This window comes from Narcine bancroftii, chromosome 1, assembly GCF_036971445.1.
Source record: "Narcine bancroftii isolate sNarBan1 chromosome 1, sNarBan1.hap1, whole genome shotgun sequence".
Lineage (NCBI taxonomy): Eukaryota > Metazoa > Chordata > Chondrichthyes > Torpediniformes > Narcinidae > Narcine > Narcine bancroftii.
Window position 1 is genome coordinate 138,150,506 of NC_091469.1, and position 19,423 is coordinate 138,169,928.

The 19,423-nt window shown below is 41.0% G+C and overlaps 1 protein-coding gene across 10 annotated transcripts in view; it reads right to left on the minus strand.

Moving 5' to 3' along the window:
* Positions 1-19,423, minus strand: part of LOC138764513 (teneurin-3) — a 4,541,667-nt gene that overhangs the window by 3,891,446 nt on the left and 630,798 nt on the right. For 7 of the 10 annotated variants that reach the window (XM_069940681.1, XM_069940677.1, XM_069940666.1 and 4 more), the window contains exon 1: positions 2,941-3,116. The exons of the other annotated variants lie outside the window; for them this stretch is intronic. The gene's annotated coding sequence lies outside the window, so the exon portion shown is untranslated. Of the gene's footprint in view, positions 1-2,940; positions 3,117-19,423 lie in introns of those variants that run through there. 10 annotated transcript variants of the gene reach the window in all.

Consider the following 19,423-nt stretch of genomic DNA (forward strand, 5'->3'; position numbering starts at 1 on the left):
GGAGTAAGAACGAGTGTACCAAGCATAGAAGATGGGTGTTCCTTGTATGTCCAGGATAGTAGTGGCAGCCCTCAGTGGGTGGGGTGTGTCTCCTTCAAGAGGCACCCTGGGCATATGCCATACCCTAGATATGCCCCTACTGAAAGTTTTCTCCAGGACCTTGCGACCATGGTAAAGCGGTATTAAGGCAAATGGAACCTATCAATGCTGGCCGACTATTGTTGGACACTGACACGAGAGGTATCAGTTGCTGAGTACAAACAAAAATCAGCAGAAAAATATTTTTTTTGGTCAGCTGAACTAATGCAATGTGTCTACATCATTAGGCGATTAAACTTGCTCAATTCAATAAAGGTTATTGTGATATTTCTCCAACTTTCTATGAGATACAGCAAATCTAAAATCATCTTTGTGTTCAACTTGAAGTTGTCTATCATAATTCCCCTTTATCCCCCCCCCTCCCCCCCTCCCCCCACCCCCAGAGGAAAAGCTTTTTTTTAAAATTGTTTTCCAGTATTATTGCTGAACAGAATTTAGAATTTGTGTTTCAAGCATTTTCTGCATCTATTTCAAAATTCTCACAGGTATCAAAACCCTTACTTTGAAAATACAGCACACCTTTTTCTTGCTTTTATTGAAACACTAACAATTCTAACAATCAACACTATCAGATTTATATTAAGCTCGAAGATATGCAAGATTTATTTTTTTCTGACAGCTACAATGCTGCTAATATTGCAGTGTGGTCTTCACATCATCGGGCAAGTATGAAAACTGACACAGTGCAGAGAGTATTATTTGATAGATCCTCACTTGTTCAGAATTGCTTATGAACCCAAAGGGCCTGGTAAATGATCCAGACCATTTGGATCATAATGGAAAATGTTTCTATTAGATGAAAAAAAATTGTAACAACAAGTTTTGTATTTCCCCACTGGATATTATTCTGCTAAACTGTTACATCTGACACTAGGGAGAAAAAGATGCAGGCTGCCAATGGCAAGTTTTGCCCTATGACCAGCAGGTTTTAGCTTGTGACAGCTAGTTATGGGTCTCTGTTAAAGGCAACACTGGCACACAAAACCTGCTGCTATTCCATTCGTCGACTGTCTTTCATTGCCATGGATGCTGCATGGCCTGCTGAGTTCCTCCAGCAATTTTGTGCACTGCACTGGACCACAGCATCTCATTTACATCGACTTAGCTGAACCAGTCTGCCACCTCCTCGTAACTAAAATCCCCTACTAGAGGAATCACCTTGCTAAAGTTCTCTTTCTGAAGCCTTTATTAAAAAAAGGTGAAACCGAAAACTGGAGGCGATTTTCCAGTTCTGGCCAAACTACAAAGGCCCGTGATGTCCATGCTTTTGCACTTGTGCCTCTGTTCTGACAAAGTGTCATGCATCGGAAATGTTGACTACTTTTCTTTCCACAGATGCTGTCTGACCTGCTGAGTGTTTTCAATGTTTTCAGTTTTTTTAATTCTGCAATTTCCTCCTGTTCTTGCCTGAGCATTTCATATGAATCAGATTATTCATTCACTTTAAGAATGGCGTACTTTTCTAGTGAATCCTATTTTCCATTTTTAGCCTGTCCTCAACATCAAGTATATTGTCCTTGGCTGAGACACCAGCAGGTTTTATTCCCTCAATTTCATACATCAGCCACAACCAGTGAGTGATCTATTCCACCTTTCCTCCTGCAACCCTTGTCCTGCTAATGACTTCAGCATACTTTTGGATTTGCTGTGAAATTTGCTGCCAGACCCTCGTCATACTCTTTCTCCATCTTTATTTTCTATTTCACTTTCCCTTCAAGTTTTCTGCAGTCAACCTTTTTTCTACTTCCATTAATAGCCAGGAATCAATCTCTGCTTGATGTTGCTTTTGTCAATCTGATCATCAGTAGAGCTCTGGCTTGCATTTACAAAGTTTAATCAATGCATCAGCATACTTGTGAGATTTGGGATGAAACTTGAGCACCCTCTCAATACCTGTTCATTTTCAGTTTTGTCTGGCAGGCTTTGATTTGAACAGATCTGGATCAGGCATGTTCTTATCCAGGTAAAATTGGCTTTTCTCCATTTGACGTTTTGACTATTTAGCTTTCATATTTTTTCCCATAATTATTCTACAATTCAAGATGTTTTGATCAGGACATGAATTTAAAGGTGAGTGGGGAAAGATTCAAGGAGATTTTGGAGGACTGTTATTTTATAAATGTACACAGAATATTAAGTACCTGGAATGGACTTCCAGGAGCTCTAATGGAATCAGACAGGATATTGATTGAGAGACTTTGAGATGACACATAAATATTGGGAAATGGAGGGACTGTTCCTGTTCTTTACGGTTGTAGGAAAAAAAATCTAGTTAGTTGTAAATTTCCGACTCAATGCCACATGTACAGTATGGACCTCCAATCAATAGTACCATCTCTCTAGACTGCTGAGTTGAAGTGAATTAATACCACCTGTGTCACAAGTTCCCTGGATCACTTGATCTCTATTGTCCAGCTTCCTGCTGATCTGATCTTAGCAAATCCAACTTCCTGAGTCACCTGACACAATTTCCCAGTTGCAGCCTTCAGATAAAATCCCTGCAAGTCTGCTACCCTCTTCTTTGTTCCACATTCCATTACCAGGATGTCCCCTTATTGAGACAACTTCTACTTGGTTTGGCTCAGTTCACAGAACTAAGTTCTGCTCTGCTCAAGTGACTCAAGTTTGGCCTCAGGTGATGTCCTTATGGAGTTTATCGTCTTGCTTGATGACCATGCATACTTTTGATGGGTGTTTTAGTTTTTCCCCACATCCTAAAGATGCTCTAGCAAATTAAATAGCTGCTGTAAATTATTCCTTATGGTAGATAAAGAGCAGAACATTTATGTTGGATCAGTCTGAAACATGCATTTTGTTAAGTTAAAATATGGCAGAACTTACAGTGAGTGGAAGGGCCTTGGAGATTGTTGTAAACAGAGATATCTAGGGGAACAAGTACACAGTTCTCTGAAACTGTCAACATAGGGAGACAAGATGGTAAAGCCTGCTTTTAGAATGCATTCTTGGTCAAGACACTGAAAACAATAGAAAATGAGAAAACTGCATAAACTGTTGTCAAGACTGCACTTAGGGTGTTGTGTGAAGTTCTGGTCACTTAGCAACAAGAAGGGTGTCATTAGGCTGTAAACAATGCAGAAAAGATCCCTAAAATGCAAGTAGGACCGAAGGGCTTGACTTAAAGAGAATCCAGGGCTTTTTTTCCCCCCTTTGGAGCATAGGGAGGTTGAAACTATAAAAGGTATGTAAAATCACAAGGGGCATAGAGAAGGTAAAATGATCGATCATAGGCTTTCGTTTTAAACAAGGGCACAAATTTAAGACAGGAGGGAAAGATTTTAAAGGTGACCTGATTAGCATCTTTTTCCACACGCAGTGTGTGATAGCTATAAGCCATCATACTCTGTGGCAGGGAGTGTTACAATTTTTAAAAGACATTTGGAGAAGCACGTGGATAGGAAAGGTACATAGTAATGGTGTAGAGGTGGTAGAGACATCATGCTCTTTGGAGGACATATCACAAACAACCTCTCCTGGTCTAACCATATTGATGTTACAACCAAGAAAGCACACATACTTTCTCGGAAGCGTGAGGAAAATCGCTAGGTTCCCACCGTCTCTTCCCAACTTTTACAGATACACATTGAAATGCATCCTGTCCAGCTGCATCACTGCTTAGTAATGGGAACTGCTCTGCCCAAGACCACCAGTGACTGCAGAGAGTGGCAAATCTAGCTCAGGTTATGGTGCAAGCAAAGATAAACTAAAAAAGCACTACAGAAAATCCTAAAAGAGCCCCCCAAACCTCCCCTCCCCACCAAACATTACCCCTCCCGCTATCCTAACTCTAACCACTCCCAACCCCCCAGTAAAAAAGGAATTAGCTAAAGAAAAGAATATGAGGAGAATATCTAACATCATTCATTTATTATATGATAAGGAGATCCAGAGCAAACACACAGCTGACGTGCAAGTTCCCAGGAACCATTGCTTTAGTTGTACCTCTTCACATTCCAAACGGGTTTGCGCCTCTGTGACAATAGCTTCAGTATAACTCAAAGTCTAATATTACAAACAGGCATTGCCCATCTCTCATCTCCTTTGACAACAGGAGATGCATTATCTCAAGAGTGGGTGGAGGGGGTGGGGTAATAATTAAGTAGCATGGCAGTTTTCAGCTTTCATACTGTGAAGCCCAAGTCGATTAAAAATAATTGCTCAGCTCTTTAGTGTGCCTAATTATCTTTTTCATTGGATAAAAGGGTGCACCTAGATACTGTGAGGGGAAATTATGTTGGCTAATGGCAATGCATCTGCTTTTGCTGAAGGCACAAATAAAAACAAAATAAAATGGATTCAATTCAAAAAGCAGGGAATAGAAATTACATCCTTAACTGTAATCTGCATAAAGGATTTACAGTCATATTTTGGAAAGTACTTTAAAGGTATAAACCAAGTATGTGTAGTTAATATGCATAATTTATATTGGTTTGAATTTCTTTTTCAGTTTCCCATAAAGTGTAGTGCCAACTGTTTTTAGAGAAACAAAGCAGCTCTCAATCATTCATGGCAACAGCGCATATCATTTAGTTTCATCTCATTAGTTGAAAAAAAAATTAAATATCCACAGAATGTACCCAATGCTCTGTGTATGGTTCCCGAGTGAAACTTCCAAGAGAATCTAATGCATCTTGAATTGCTTGGAAAGATGAGTCGAGTTACTAACAGGAATGGTGACCTCAGGCTCCTGGATGAAGTGGGAGCCTCGGCTTACCAGGCAGAAGTGGCAATCTTGGGCTCTACAATTGTAGCAGGTTTTTTATTTAGTTGAATTTAAGATCTCAAAAGTATATCTGCCATACAAGTTGACCCCGCCATTTTTGAGTGATTTTTGAGGGTTTCAAGACTCGAATTATATGCCAAAATATACAGTATCTAGAAAAATAAATGCACTTTAAGCCAAGTTGAATAAATACATCAAATCTGCTTCTGTGCCTAGAATGGCCAAATAGACCTAAATGCTTCCAACATACAATTAGATGGTTCATATCAGCCTTCCAGTTCTTGTCTCTTTTATTATAGGTCACTGTAAAAGCAGCGTTGAGATCTTACTGGACCTTCACTGTGGAGTACAACAAACTCTGGTGCATTTGCAGTATTAAGTCAACTCATCTTTAACTGTGCCATTTGATTTGTTAAAACTTAACTGGAGCTCTGTATTTAAAAAAAGAAACACCTTGAAAAATGGCTCTGGCCCGAAATTTAGCTTGTTTATCTTTGCCTCATAGATCCTGCTGAGTCTTTCAAGCATTTCCGTGTTTATACTACTACAAACACCGTGTCTGCAGACTTTCGAGTGTCACTCCTGGAGCACTGTGGTGCCAAGTTAGCACATGATACATCTTTGTATCTGTTGACAAAGTCATAAAGTCAGAGTGATATAGAGCATGGAAACAGGCCCTTCATCCACCACATTTATGTCAACTATCACATGATACCTACTTGCCTACTCCAATTCCCTCTTGCTTAATCATGTACCTGTGGTTGCTGTTTCTACTTCCACTACCCTCCTTGGCAGTTCATTCCAAATACTGACTGCGAAAAATTACCCTCTCTGATCCCCTCTCACCTTTAAACTGATGCGTTCTACTTTAGACCTTCTGAGATCGCTTTCTTGAGTACCTTGGCTCAGTCTGCCGCACTAATGTGGATCTCCCAGTGGCCACCCATTTCAATATCTCCCATCCAATTCCCTTGCTCACATGTCTGTCCATGGTCTCATGCACTGCCAGACTGAGACCACCTGCAGATTGGAAGAACAACACCTCATCTTCCGTCTGGGCACTCTCTAACCAAATAGCATTAACGTCAACTTCTCTGGTTTCTGTAAATCACACCACCCCCACCTCCCCCCCTAATTTCTTTATCCCCATGTTGCCTTTCTCCTGGGTGTGTGTGTGTGTGTGTTTGTGTGTGTCTCGCTCTCTCTTTCCTTTCCCTCTTTCTCCTTTCACAGAGCCAAAATCAATTCTCACCTCTCCTCTTAACATATCCAATTAACATCTTTTGTTGGTCTGGACTCCTCCCCCACCAGTTTTTATTCTGATGCCTTCCTGTTCTTTGTTTATACCTTGAAGAATGATTTAGGCCAGAAACATCATTATATCCTATGGACACTGAGGGACCAGCTGAGTTCCTCCACCATTTCTGCATTTTAGGCACACTTATCATGGGAAACAGAATCTAGTTAGGTCTTTCAGGTTTATATCATATTATCTCACAACCCATCATGTCTATGCAGACCACTGAGCATCCATCCACTCCAAACCCCCACTGATTCCACATTTCCCACAATTCTCCCTAGCTCCCATCACCAATCTGCACACAATTTACTGTGACCAGTTAATCTCACAGCCAATATCATTGGGAATGTAGAAGGAGTGAAACAGGAAAGTCTGCAGATGTGGTGACTGTAGTAAAAACACAGAAATGCCGGAGGATCTCAGCTGGTCTCACCATGTCCTTAGGACAGTGGTTCTCAGCCTTTTCCTTTCCACTCACATACCACATTAAGTATTTCCTATGCCATAGATGCTCTGTGATTAGTAATGGATTGCTTAAGGTGGTATGTGGGTGGAAAGAAAAAGTTTGAAAACCACCATTTTAATTGAACTTAATTGACTCATTTTGTGCAGTTTCCTAACTTCAACGGAAATGGGCCAATGACAATTTTTCTCGAGCAAAATATTTAATGACCAATTGGGCAGTGATTCTTAACCTTCCCACTCTCATACCACCTTAAGCAATCCCTTACTAATCACAGAGCACTGATGTCATAGGGAATACTTAAAGTGTTACATGAGTAGAAAGAAAAATGTTGAGAATGATTGCCTTAGGCGGTAACAATACATAACCCATATTTCGGGCCTGAGCCCTTCTTCAAGGTATAAGCAAAAAAACAGGAAGGCATCTGGATAAAGACTGGAGAGAGAAAGGGGGAGGAGCCCACACCAAAATTGGACATGATAAGAGGAAAGGTGAAAGGAGACGAGAGAGAGAGAGAGAGAGAGAGAGAGAGAGAGAGAGATTGTGAAGGGAATGCAGGGGGAAACCAAAGTACCAGAACAAATCCACACTCATACAGAGAAGCCACAAACTTCGCAAAAACAGCTCTGGTGCTCAGGATTGAAGTTGGCTCAAAGGAGCTGCAAGTCAACAGCTCTTTTGATTCTGTGCTGGTTATTTTATAATCTCTCTGATATTTCTGCAGTGTGTGGTTGAATATTTGCATACTTACATCCTTGAGAATCAAATGGCTCACAGACCAACATTTGCAAACCCAGATATCAACAAATTCAGCTGATCAGCAACTCATTATATTTTCCACTCCACTGAGAGGGGATCTCATAGAGACCTATAAAATTCTGACAGGACTGGACAGAATGGATGCAGATGGGATGTTTCCAAGGATGGGAAAATCCCGAACCCGGGGCCATGGTTTGAGGATAATAGGCAAACCATTGAGGACCGAGATGAGGAGGAATTTCTTGACCCAGAGGGTGGTGAATCTGTGGAATTCATTGTCACAGAGGGCAGTAGAGGCAGGTTCATTAAATCTATTTAAGAGGGAATTAGATCTATTTCTTCAGTATAAGGGTATTAAAGGTTACAGAGAGAAGGCGGGGTCGGGGTACTGAACTTTAAGATCAGCCATGATCTCGTTGAATGGCTGAGCAGGCTCGAAGGGTCGAATGACCTACTCCTGCTCCTATCTTCTATGTTTCTATGTTTTTATTAACTCCTGACATTACAGTTTTCCCACCTGTACAACACTCTTTTCCCCACCCCAGCTCCTGATTGATCCTTGACGAGAAAATATATCATGTTGCTTTTGATGCAACATCATATCTCCACATTTTGCTTGGATAATACACAAGGATCAATGGAGGTATAAACCTTCACAGAAAATAGAGCATTTCAGCTCCCTTCCACTATGATTCGTGATCTTTCTCCTTGCTTTTACACTCTACATCTTTTTTATGAAAAAATAACATTTAATAAAAAAGTACATTCATCCTTCAAGTCACAATGTGCATTCATGATCAAAGACTGTGCAATTATTCCTTTCAAATATTTCATTTCTTTTCATATATAAATCAACAATTTCCTCATCTTCTTGAAGCTCTTTCCCGTAACTTTTTCTTTTGCTTCCATGATATTGGAATTTTCCTTCCCGTTTTTCACCTACTGTTTATGATTTTGTTTTAAACTCAGAATTACAATAATTCTGATCAATGGGACAACAGATTAAATTAAATATGTTTCTCTCTTCATATATCTACATTAATCTTTACTAATGATAACCGTGAAATTACTGGATTGTTGTTAAAAAGCCATTTGGTTCACTGGTGTAATTCTAAAAAGGAGGAAAAATGTCTTCCTAAACTCGACTGGCCAAAATACAACTACAAGCCCACAAAGTCCTAAATGACCTTGGAAGCCACCCAAATAAAGCATGGTGGCTGCACTAAAAGAGGACATGAATAAGACTGACAGTCTTCAACATTGATCTCAGCACCAAGTTATGACAAAGTCATTCTAAGCACCTTACAAAGTGGTTCTCATGATCATCTGGACATTGACATCCAAGATCTTATCTTGCAGTTAACATGCAACACTCCATCACAATTTCCTGGATAGCTTTGATCTCAGCAGCAGAATCTGTTCGCTCTGCAGGCGCTTTTACACGGCCTCTGAACAGCAGAAAATTCCTGCTCCGGTGGCAGCGGAAAAATGTTGGGACAGAATTTTTAATGCAAATTCCATCCCGTAATTTTTCCATTCATACCCCTACACATTTTTACGGAGTGGCCCCAGTTAAATTGATGGCTGCCACTCCGTATGAAACAGGCCTAATGAATATGATGTTCTCCTTAGTCAAACTGCGCAACACAAGTAGAATGTGTAAAAGTGCCTGTGTAAATGTCCACATCGGGAGACATTTTTTTTTCAGAATAATTCCAAAGTTTCAGTGTAAAAATGCCAATGGAACTATGCTTTACAAGGGAATCACTCTCGGAGGGCTTAATATAATTGTACCCCCTTGAAACTTCATGCTATCAGGTCAAAGAATCCTCTTAAACACCATACACCAACCTGCTTCAGCAGATTAAGTCAGTGATTTATTCGACAAAGAAGGTAGATATTGCAAAAAGTTGAATAGAATATGTGTTCTCTACAAATTCGATCAATGAAGAGAGATCCCATTAAACTTTACAAAATTCTTGCAGTATTCAACAGGAAAAGTGGATATTTCTCTTATCTGGGGTCATTGTTTGATCAGGACAGTTGAGGGGAAATTCCTTCATTCAGAAGGTGGAAATCTCAGAGATCTGTCAATGCTAAGTCACCAAAATCATTCAGAGATGAAGGGAGTCAGGATATTGGGGAAATAGCACAAAGGAAGTTCAGCCATGATCTTCATAAATGGTGCATCAAATTTGAAGGACCAGAAAGCCCACTCCTATGCCTATTTCCTTTGTTCTTAACATAGATGCTATTCTTCACACAATCTAGAACATGACATTAAGAAGTGACTGATAAGACTTAACACAGCAATAGCCATGGGACTAGAAAACATCTTCAATCCAGCTTGGGTTCCAGATATAGCTCTCACATCAGATAAGGCTGTCCAAGTTGCTAGGGAATGTTCATGGGCTGTTCAGTAACAAGTAACTATTGTGCTACAGGATGAAAGCGCTCCAATGGATGTTGAGGATGGAGCGGAGACAACGCTGGTGGAAGCGTTCTAGGAGCCGTAGGTGGTGCCGGTAGAGGACCCATGATTCGGAGCCGAACAGGAGTGTGGGTATGACAACGGCTCTGTATACGCTTATCTTTGTGAGGTTTTTCAGTTGGTTGTTTTTCCAGACTCTTTTGTGTAGTCTTCCAAAGGCGCTATTTGCCTTGGCGAGTCTGTTGTCTATCTCATTGTCGATCCTTGCATCTGATGAAATGGTGCAGCCGAGATAGGTAAACTGGTTGACCGTTTTGAGTTTTGTGTGCCCGATGAAGATGTGGGGGGGCTTGTAGTCATGGTGGGGAGCTGGCTGATGGAGGACCTCAGTTTTCTTCATGCTGACTTCCAGGCCAAACATTTTGGCAGTTTCCGCAAAGCAGGACGTCAACGTCGAAGTACTCGAGATGGCAGAGGTCGACAGCATCGAGTCCACACTGCTGAAGATCCAGCTGCGCTGGATGGGTCACGTCTCCAGAATGGAGGACCATCGCCTGCCTCCCCAAGATCGTGTTATATGGCGAGCTCTCCACTGGTCACCGTGACAGAGGTGCACCAAAGAAAAGGTACAAGGACTGCCTAAAGAAATCTCTTGGTGCCTGCCACATTGACCACCGCCAGTGGGCTGATAACGCCTCAAACCGTGCATCTTGGCGCCTCACAGTTTGGCGGGCGGCAACCTCCTTTGAAGAAGACCGCAGAGCCCACCTCACTGACAAAAGGCAAAGGAGGAAAAACCCAACACCCAACCCCAACCAACCAATTTTCCCCTGCAACCGTGTCTGCCTGTCCCGCATCGGACTTGTCAGCCACAAACGAGCCTGCAGCTGACGTGGACTTTTTACCCCCTCCATAAATCTTCGTCCGCGAAGCCAAGCCAAAGAGAGAGAAAAGCTACAGCAGTGCCAGATAAAATGACAATCCCCAATGAGAAGAAAAAAAAATCTCAGCCACCAACATCTGGCATTTAATGCTGTTGTGGTTATCGTCCTCCAGCAGCAACTTACTTTAATTTCCAGTAATCATAAACTACACTAGAGCAGCCACTTAAACATCATGGATATAAAAGCAGAGCAGAGACTGGGTATGATACAGTGACTGATTCACTAGGAACCTTTTCCACTATCTGGCATACCTAAGTCGGGTGTTTGTTCAGTGCAGAATGAATCCTATTCCAACAACACTCAAGGACAACCAATTCAACACAGTAAATGTTAATTCCTTCCACCGTGGCTTCAGTGTGTCCCATCCACTGTTGATATTCACCCAACTTCAACAGCATCTTCCAAATCAGTTACCCATGCCACAGACGGGACGCAATTGCAGCAAGTCCAAGAAAACACCATGAGTTTCACATTCCCCAACAGGCTGCACCTGCTCCAAACTTGAACATATTCAGACTTAGACATATTTCTGGTGCTTCTTTGTTGTTGGTCTCAACCTGAGGGCTCCCTATCGCGCAGTACTGTGAGAGGACCATCAGCAGAAGATGTGCAGAAGTTCAAGAACATTGTTCACCACCTCTCCCAGAAGTTGGCCTGACTTGTGATGTTCAGCTTCCCTCCCACACTAAGAAAAACTTAGGAAATATACAAGGAAAAAACTTTAAAAAAAAAACAAACCAGACATGCTTGTGAGGGAATACTTTTGTTTGACCAATTTAATATTGGATTTAATTCAACTCACTTAGTGTCATTTAAAATGTGATGCACCTGCCAAATGATGATATGGCCAGGTTTGAAAAGGTAAAAAAAATTATTCAGGTCATGTTGACTGGGGCAGGGTGCTCAGATGTTTTTTTTTTTGCTGAAGCTGGTGGCAACGTTAAAAAAGAATTGAGCACTTTTAAATCAAAACCAAAACTTAAACAGCAGGAGTAACTCAATGAGTTGAACACCCTCAGTGGTTGGGGGTGGGGGGAGGGGGGGTGGGGGGGGGAAGAGAGGATGCTGGGGAAGAATCATTTCAGGTCAAGATCCTGCATCAGAATTCACATGCAGTTCCAATGCAGGGTCTCAATTGGATACATGGATTATTTATTTGCCTTTCCTTTGCCCCCTAGAGTGCTGCTCAATCTGTTGACTTCCTTCAGCAGTTCTTTGTAAAACCTATAATCAGATTTTTTTTTAATAGAGAAAGTCAGAATTATCCTCTGGTTGAAAAGAACAGACAATAACACAAATCCAAAATAGATTACTTGTTCAGTTTAAAGATTATACAATTACGAAAACATTTTGATGCTCAAAATGTAATGCAAAGGATGAGGAACTGCATTATGCCGTTGAAATTTGGTAGTGCAATGTGGACCATGATTTTGACTACTTTGATGTTCTGCTCACAGTTGAATGTTTATCAGAACCAAAGTAGAAGGATGATGGACATAATGTCTCGCAAAAGTGAATATGAATATTGGTCCTTTGGGACTAAGTCAAGTCCTTGACAGTGTTCATATTCAAGAGCTTGACATGTAAGTTCACATTGAGTTTTGGATTGTTATGAGCCCAAAGGACCCCACAACCCAGCAGCAATAAATATTCACAAGTAGTCACTTAAACAAAAGTTGTTTTTAATTATTTTTAAACATGAAAACAGAATCAAACTTTAACTTATCTCTTTTAACTTAACTAAACCCAACTTAACCCCCTTCTAATTCAAAGCGTACTTGTATGTAACGTGTGTGTAAATTCAAGAAAAGTTCTTTGGTTCACAGTTCAATCTCACTTCTCCTTCTTCCAAGTTCTCTGGTTGCAGACAATTCTTATACTGTGCACAGAATTTAACATGTATAAAGTTTACCAGGCTTTGGTGCTCGAAAGGTAAATGTTTACCGCTCAGGAAGGTTCTCGTAGGGTTTGCAAAGAGAGATTTGTTGTTCTAGGATTTCCACAACTGAGGTACCATCATTAGTCACCTCAATGCTTCGCTGATGAAACTTGCCTCATAAGGGTTTTCCAGATGATAATCTCTTTCTTTTAGGATACCACAGAGTTCCTTTCTGTTCCACATTCCAAGAGCAACATCAGACAGATAGCACATCCAGCCATCCACCACTCTGGAGCTTTCTGTTTCTGTTCAAACAAGCTTTTCCTGCTTGCTTCAGCTGTGACTGTTCAGTCTCTCTCTTCACCTGAGATACCAAACTGCTAGCCACATGTCCTTTGTCCTCTCACTTGCCACCAAAACAATCCCCATCTTCTCCAGCAAACAATAGGAGCTAGTCTTTTGTTCCCATCTATTGTTTTAGGTTATCATGAACCCAGGAGTGACCTTTCTGTGAGCCCTTTGTCGATCCTTACAAAGTGTCTCCAATCCAAGACAATTGTCTATTCATTTTATGGCATCATTTCAATTAGCACCTACTTGTGAAATGGGTATAACATTCTCCATAGTTTCTGTAAAGTTCACTGAATATGAATTCTTCAGTATTTCAAATAAGGTCTGTTTTAAAATGTGTGTATGTATGTAACCTACTCTAACTCTTACCAAATTATCTCCCAAATATTGCATTACAAGACAGAGTGTGGACTCATTCTTCTTGACTGTTGAGAGTGAGGAAACAGGTTTGGTTGTTCTCAAAGGCAAGGACTCTGAACACAGTTTTGGTAGGGAAGTATTTTATTTACAGAATGCAAGAATGGAAAATGATAACTGATGCAGCACACACACATACACATAATTTACAACAGCCGTGGGAAAGAAATAGCAGACAATTAATAATAAACATGGGGAAAATAGCATGAGAACAAAATACACACACATACACACAATGAACTGATACATACAAGGATCAAGGTTAAGTCACTAGGATGTCCCACCATGCCTTGGCTCAGTGCAGGAACCGCTCTACGGTACAAGGGACACTAATTAAATGCTCCCAACCCTTTTAACCGTGCACATCTTACCAATGGTTTCTCCAACACCCTTCCACATTTCTAGGCCTGGAGTGAAGCAGGGTGGTCCCAAGCTGGCAAAGTGAGAGAACAAAAAACATATGGCACCTTTATAGTGCTGGAGGTTTCAGCCCAGGTTGTTAGCAGGGACAATGGCTCAGTGCCAGGAAGTTTAATCTAATTACAACAGCCAATGTCCCAAGGCCAAGTACAGGCAGGCTGAGAGTTAAGTCCAGGTAATTTACATGGATCCAAAAGTGAGGTATGCACTAATGGGTGGGGCAGAACCAAACCTTGATCAGCAGCAGGTGTGTCCTCTGACTAGGTGGGGGTGGGGGGGGGGTGATGATGTCACATGACATTCACAACCCTTCCTCATATATTAACTCAGTTTGATTCTGATCTACAATGTAAGAAGTAGTTCCATGAGATCATCAAAAAATTAAAAAAAAACACATGAATCACTAAATTAGTTAAGAAGACATATTAGGTGTTACAATGGGTAATAAAGAGAAGTTGGAGTAACTCAGCAGATCAGGCTCCAACTATGGGTAGGTGTTAGTCAACACTTCAGGTGGGGCCTTTTAATTGAGACTGATATCCTCAAATAGGCTTTTTGAAAAATAGAGCCAAGCAAGACTGAGCAGATGCTTCTTGAATTTATAAGAGACCAACATTTGGAAGCCTGGTTAAAAAGTACTTGATGTCTTTATGAAAATTGCTATGTCTGCTGTTCACAAAGAAATAACACCCAACTGTGAGTAGATTGATTAGTGATTCCAGACACTGTGATCCAGAGCTTAGTTGACAACTTGTGAGAGAATTCTCTCCATTGGTCAAAATCCTGGAAACCCCATCATTGAGGCGCAGTGGAAATACATTCACCACAGAGACTACAGTGATTTAAGAAACCAATTATCAACATCTCAAGAGCAATTATTCTTTGACAATACAAATCAACTTGCCCACAATGCCCACATCATGCAAAGGAGTATAATTAATTTCCAACATTTTCATTCAACATCATGCATCATTAAAGAACCACAAATACTGGCGATTTAGCAAAGTTATCTCATTTCCTAATCTGGATAATTAAAGAACAAATCTGTTTATGAACAAAAGCTTTTTTATAAAAAAAAGCTATCAAATTAGCATTACCATTTAAAGTAAAAACGCAAAGCTGGAGAAACTCAGCAAGTCAAACAGTGTATTTTATGTAGCAAAGATAAAGATACATAACAAGGTTTTGGACTTGAGCCCTTCATCCAAGGTATGAAATGAGGGCAGGTGCCCGAACAAAATGGTGAAGGCCACAGTCCCACAGGCAGAAGGTAATAGATGGATATGGGAGGGAAGGTATACCAGCAAATGAAGGGAATGGAGAGGGAAGTGGATGGAGAGCAGAAGAAAAGATAGAGATGTGAGGATGAGAGGGAGAACAGGGAGTAGACTAGCAGAAACCAGATAAATTACTATTTAGTTCATTTATTTTCAATTTGCAGACCACCATTTAGTTTTTCTCACTTTTATGTTGGCACGGTGGCCAAGTTGTTAGGATTAAACCCAGGTCCCAACGCTACAGAGCAATCAACAATCTGTTAAAGGAATTCAATGGGTCAAACAGCATCAGTGGGAGAAAAAGCATGTGGCTGGAACACTTCATTAAGACAGAGGGCAGAGGAGAGACAGACAGTATAATGTGAATAAGGTAGGACAGGTCAGTATGGGTCAGGGTAAAGGATAATGGACACAGATATTTGACTGGCAGGTGTCATGAACCACAGGGGGACCAGTGAGAAAGGGGCTCACAAAATTTCCAGAGAGGAGGAAAAGCTGGCATGCCTTGTAAGAGCTTTCCAATTTACCACCGAGCTCTTCCAGTAGGTTGTTTGTTGCTCCAGATTCCAACATCTGCAGTCTCGAGTACCTCCCTCCATAACGGGTGCTCTCCTCAACTGAATGGGATCTCTTTCATTGTTCAGTTTCCTCACAATTCCAAAAGATGAGCTTATTGGCTACTAGAGGTGGCCCTTTACTATAAGGTAACAGCAAACCAAAGGGCAGAAAATATGAAAGTCTGCAGACACTGTGATTGAAGTAAAAGCTACAATGCTGGAGAAACTCAGCAGGTCAAACAGTGTACTTTATGTTGCTAAAATAAAAATACATAACTAACATTTCAGGTTTGAGCCCTTCATCAGGGCGTGGGTACCATGATGAAGGGCTCAAGCTTGAAACATTGGTTATGTATCTTTATCTTTGCTACATAAAGTGCACTGTTTGATCTGCTGGATTTCTCCAGCTTTGTGCTTTTACACAAATCCAAGGGGACTTGATAGACATGCAAAGGGAGATTTCAATGTTCAAGTAAGTGGCAAGGGAACAGGAAATAGGAGGGGAAATGGAAGAGCTTGTTTGTGCTGGGTTGAATGGCAAATGGTATGTTGGCCTTCATATCAAGAGCGTTTGAGTATAGGAATAAGGATACCTTACTGCATCTGAACAGAGCCTTGGTGAGACCACACCTGGAGTATTGTGTGCAGTTTTGGTCGCCTTATCTGAGGAAGGATGTTCTTGCAATGGAGGGAGTGCAGAGGCGATTCACCAGGCTGATACCTGGAATGGCAGGAATGACTTATGAGGAAAGATTGCGCAATTTGGGATTGTACTCACTGGAGTTTAGAAGATTGAGAGGGGATCTCATAGAGACATATAAAATTCTGGCAGGACTGGACAGAATGGATGCGGAAGGGATGCTTCCAATGGTGGGGGAGTCCAGAACCTGGGGCCATGGTTCGAGGATAATAGGCAAACCATTTAGGACCGAGATGAGGAGAAATTTCTTTACCCAGACGGTAGTGAATCTGTGGAATTCATTGCCACAGAGGGCAGTAGAGGCAGGTTCATTGAATATATTTAAGAGGGAATTAGATATATTTCTTCAGTATTAGGGGTTACGGAGAGAAGGCAGGGATGGGGTACTGAACTCGAAGATCAGCCATGATCTCATTGAATGGCGGAGCAGGCTCAAAGGGCTGAATGACCTACTCCTGCTCCTATCTTCTATGTTTCTATGATTGGCTTTCTCCTGTGACATTACAAGATTTCTTCTTATTTGAAATGTAGCTGTTGATCATAATGATAAAAACTTCAAACGGCAAAGCAAACACAACCCTTCCTCTCGTATGAAAGCACGACTATCTTAAATCTTAAAATGATCACCCCACACAACAGAGGAAACATTTTCCCTGCATGTGACTCATTTTGAAGACCTTGATGAGATCACCTTTTTAACCTTCGGCTTCACAAGAGAATGCAAAGCAAGTTTATGCAAGCTGCCCTCATCATTTAGTTTGTAGTTTATTAATGAGAGACCAGAGCCTGAAATGCAATCTCTACTTATGTTTGCCCTTGGGCTTTATCGGGATGACAAGTTGTCTATCTTTGTTTCCGACGGGCAGCCAGCGCAGGTGAGGAGCAAAATGAAAGATTAATAAAAACACGACATGCATAGCCATAGCATCACCTAGTGGCTGAACTTGGATCATCAGGGCACACTCCTTCGAGGAAGCAACCTGCTCAGCCTTTTCAATATGCCAAGACTACTGAATTGCAGGAAGAACAGCCAAACTCGCATCATTAAGAAGTGTACACAAATACCTGGCATTTTCAAGTGACATTCAACAATTGCTGCACAAGCAGGATGCTGGACATGCCCAGTATGGTGGACGGTTTAACAACATCCGCATAAAAACAAAAGAAATGGAGCCTGCTCTGCCATTCAATGAGATCATGGCTGAGCTGATGATAGGCTCATCTCCACCTAGCTGCCTTTTCCTTTCATCCCTATTATATACAAACTCCTTCCAATCTTGTCTTAAATATATTTACTGAGGTAGCTTCCACTCAAACAATTTCCATAGATTCATCACCCTCTGGGAAATGCAGTTCCTTCTCATCTCGGTCAGTCCTAAACCTACTACCCTGAATTTTAAGGCTATTATCCCCAAGTTCTCATCTCCCCCACAAAGAACCAGGTGTATCATTCTGGTCTAAGATAGCTGGAGAATTTCACACCGTTTGTTCAAGAGTACGCAATTCTTTTTGTTTTTGCTCGATTTTCATGGACAGTTATTAAGAGCTTTGCACCAATGACACCATTGACAAATCTGATCCATCCGTCCACTGTGTACAAGTGAATGAGAGTGGAAATTGATTCCCAGTACTGCCATTCTTATGACCTGTGATTGGAATCGAGAGAGAAAATAAAAATCACTCCAATCTGAGGTGCAGATACTCAGTTTTAACTGCCAAATGGAAAACAGCCAGTAAAATAGAACTGGGTCAAATCTTGGCCCAGTGCCTAATTGAATGCCTTTACTTTTTATTAATGAAAGGTTCAATTAAACAATTGCCAAGTTTCCATCTCCACGTTCAACTATTCTGACCAGAAAAGTTAGCTTGATCTCTCGTAATGGAAAAGGAATCCAGGATGCATATTGGGGTTTAGGTCCTTACATAACTCTTTCATGTTTTCCTCACTATTCTTATTTCTTGCAGCTGTCATACAAGATTGATTTGCACTCCTAATTGCTGCTGTGCGATTGCACGGTTGTTTGCTTGACAGGATAATCGTGACAATAAAAAAAAGGAATGCTTTACTTCGTCTGTCACTGACAAAACTCATGGCCAAGAATGGGACACACTAATTGTCTGGGATAGAGAAAGCATCAAAATTTAAATGCAGAAGATAATGTTTACGGTGGCAAAATCTGCTCAGTTACATTCTAGATATAAAGAGAACTCACATATGCTGTTGTTTAAGTCTGAACGATGGTTAAAATAGAGAAGCAGTTGACTAATGATCACCAGCCATCTGTTGATCTAGAAAGTCTTTCTGATGTTGATGTGATCTCCTCCCATATTTTCTTGACCCTTTCTACCTAGCATCACAAGATACTTATTAACCTTTAGATTGGACTAATGCACAATCATGAGAATTTAAATGCATTTTGAAGGTGTATACTTTCAAACAACCTTTTGCATCTCTATGATGCCATATTGCACATTCCATAATAGCAGTATCTGGGAATAGATCCACTTGTGCCTATGCTATTATGCTGTGCATCTTCCAATAAGATAGGCATCTGCCTTAAGCAGTTGGAATCACAGCCATGAAAACAGCACATTAAAAAAAAAAGATTTAAATGCATTTTTAAAACATTTAGTTCACTGTTGCCCACAAACATCTTGTGAAATGAGACTGGGATGTTAAAATTTCTCATCCATTTCTGTTGCAAAGATGAATGGGAATCTTCTCCTCAGCGTAAAATTGTCGAATTCAAAAAATTTAATGAGGTCTTGCAGCTCAGATGAGCCCACTTCTGGCCTTAGTGCTGGCTGACTATATTTTCTAGGCCTTGGGGAAGCCTATCATTTAAAAGGGTTTCAGGAAAGTTGCACAGAAGAGGTATCTTATAGACCAACAGAATTGATATCTTTCCCCTCTCCAATAAAATTGCTCTACTCATTACAACCTTGAGCCCCCGTGAAATCACTTCCCTGTTAATCATGCTTTCGACCTGCTCTCCAATCTTTTATCAATCCCCACTAAGCAACCCACCGGTCTCCGATATGTACACTTCACCATTTGCAAATGTTCCCATCCCCGAACCAGGGA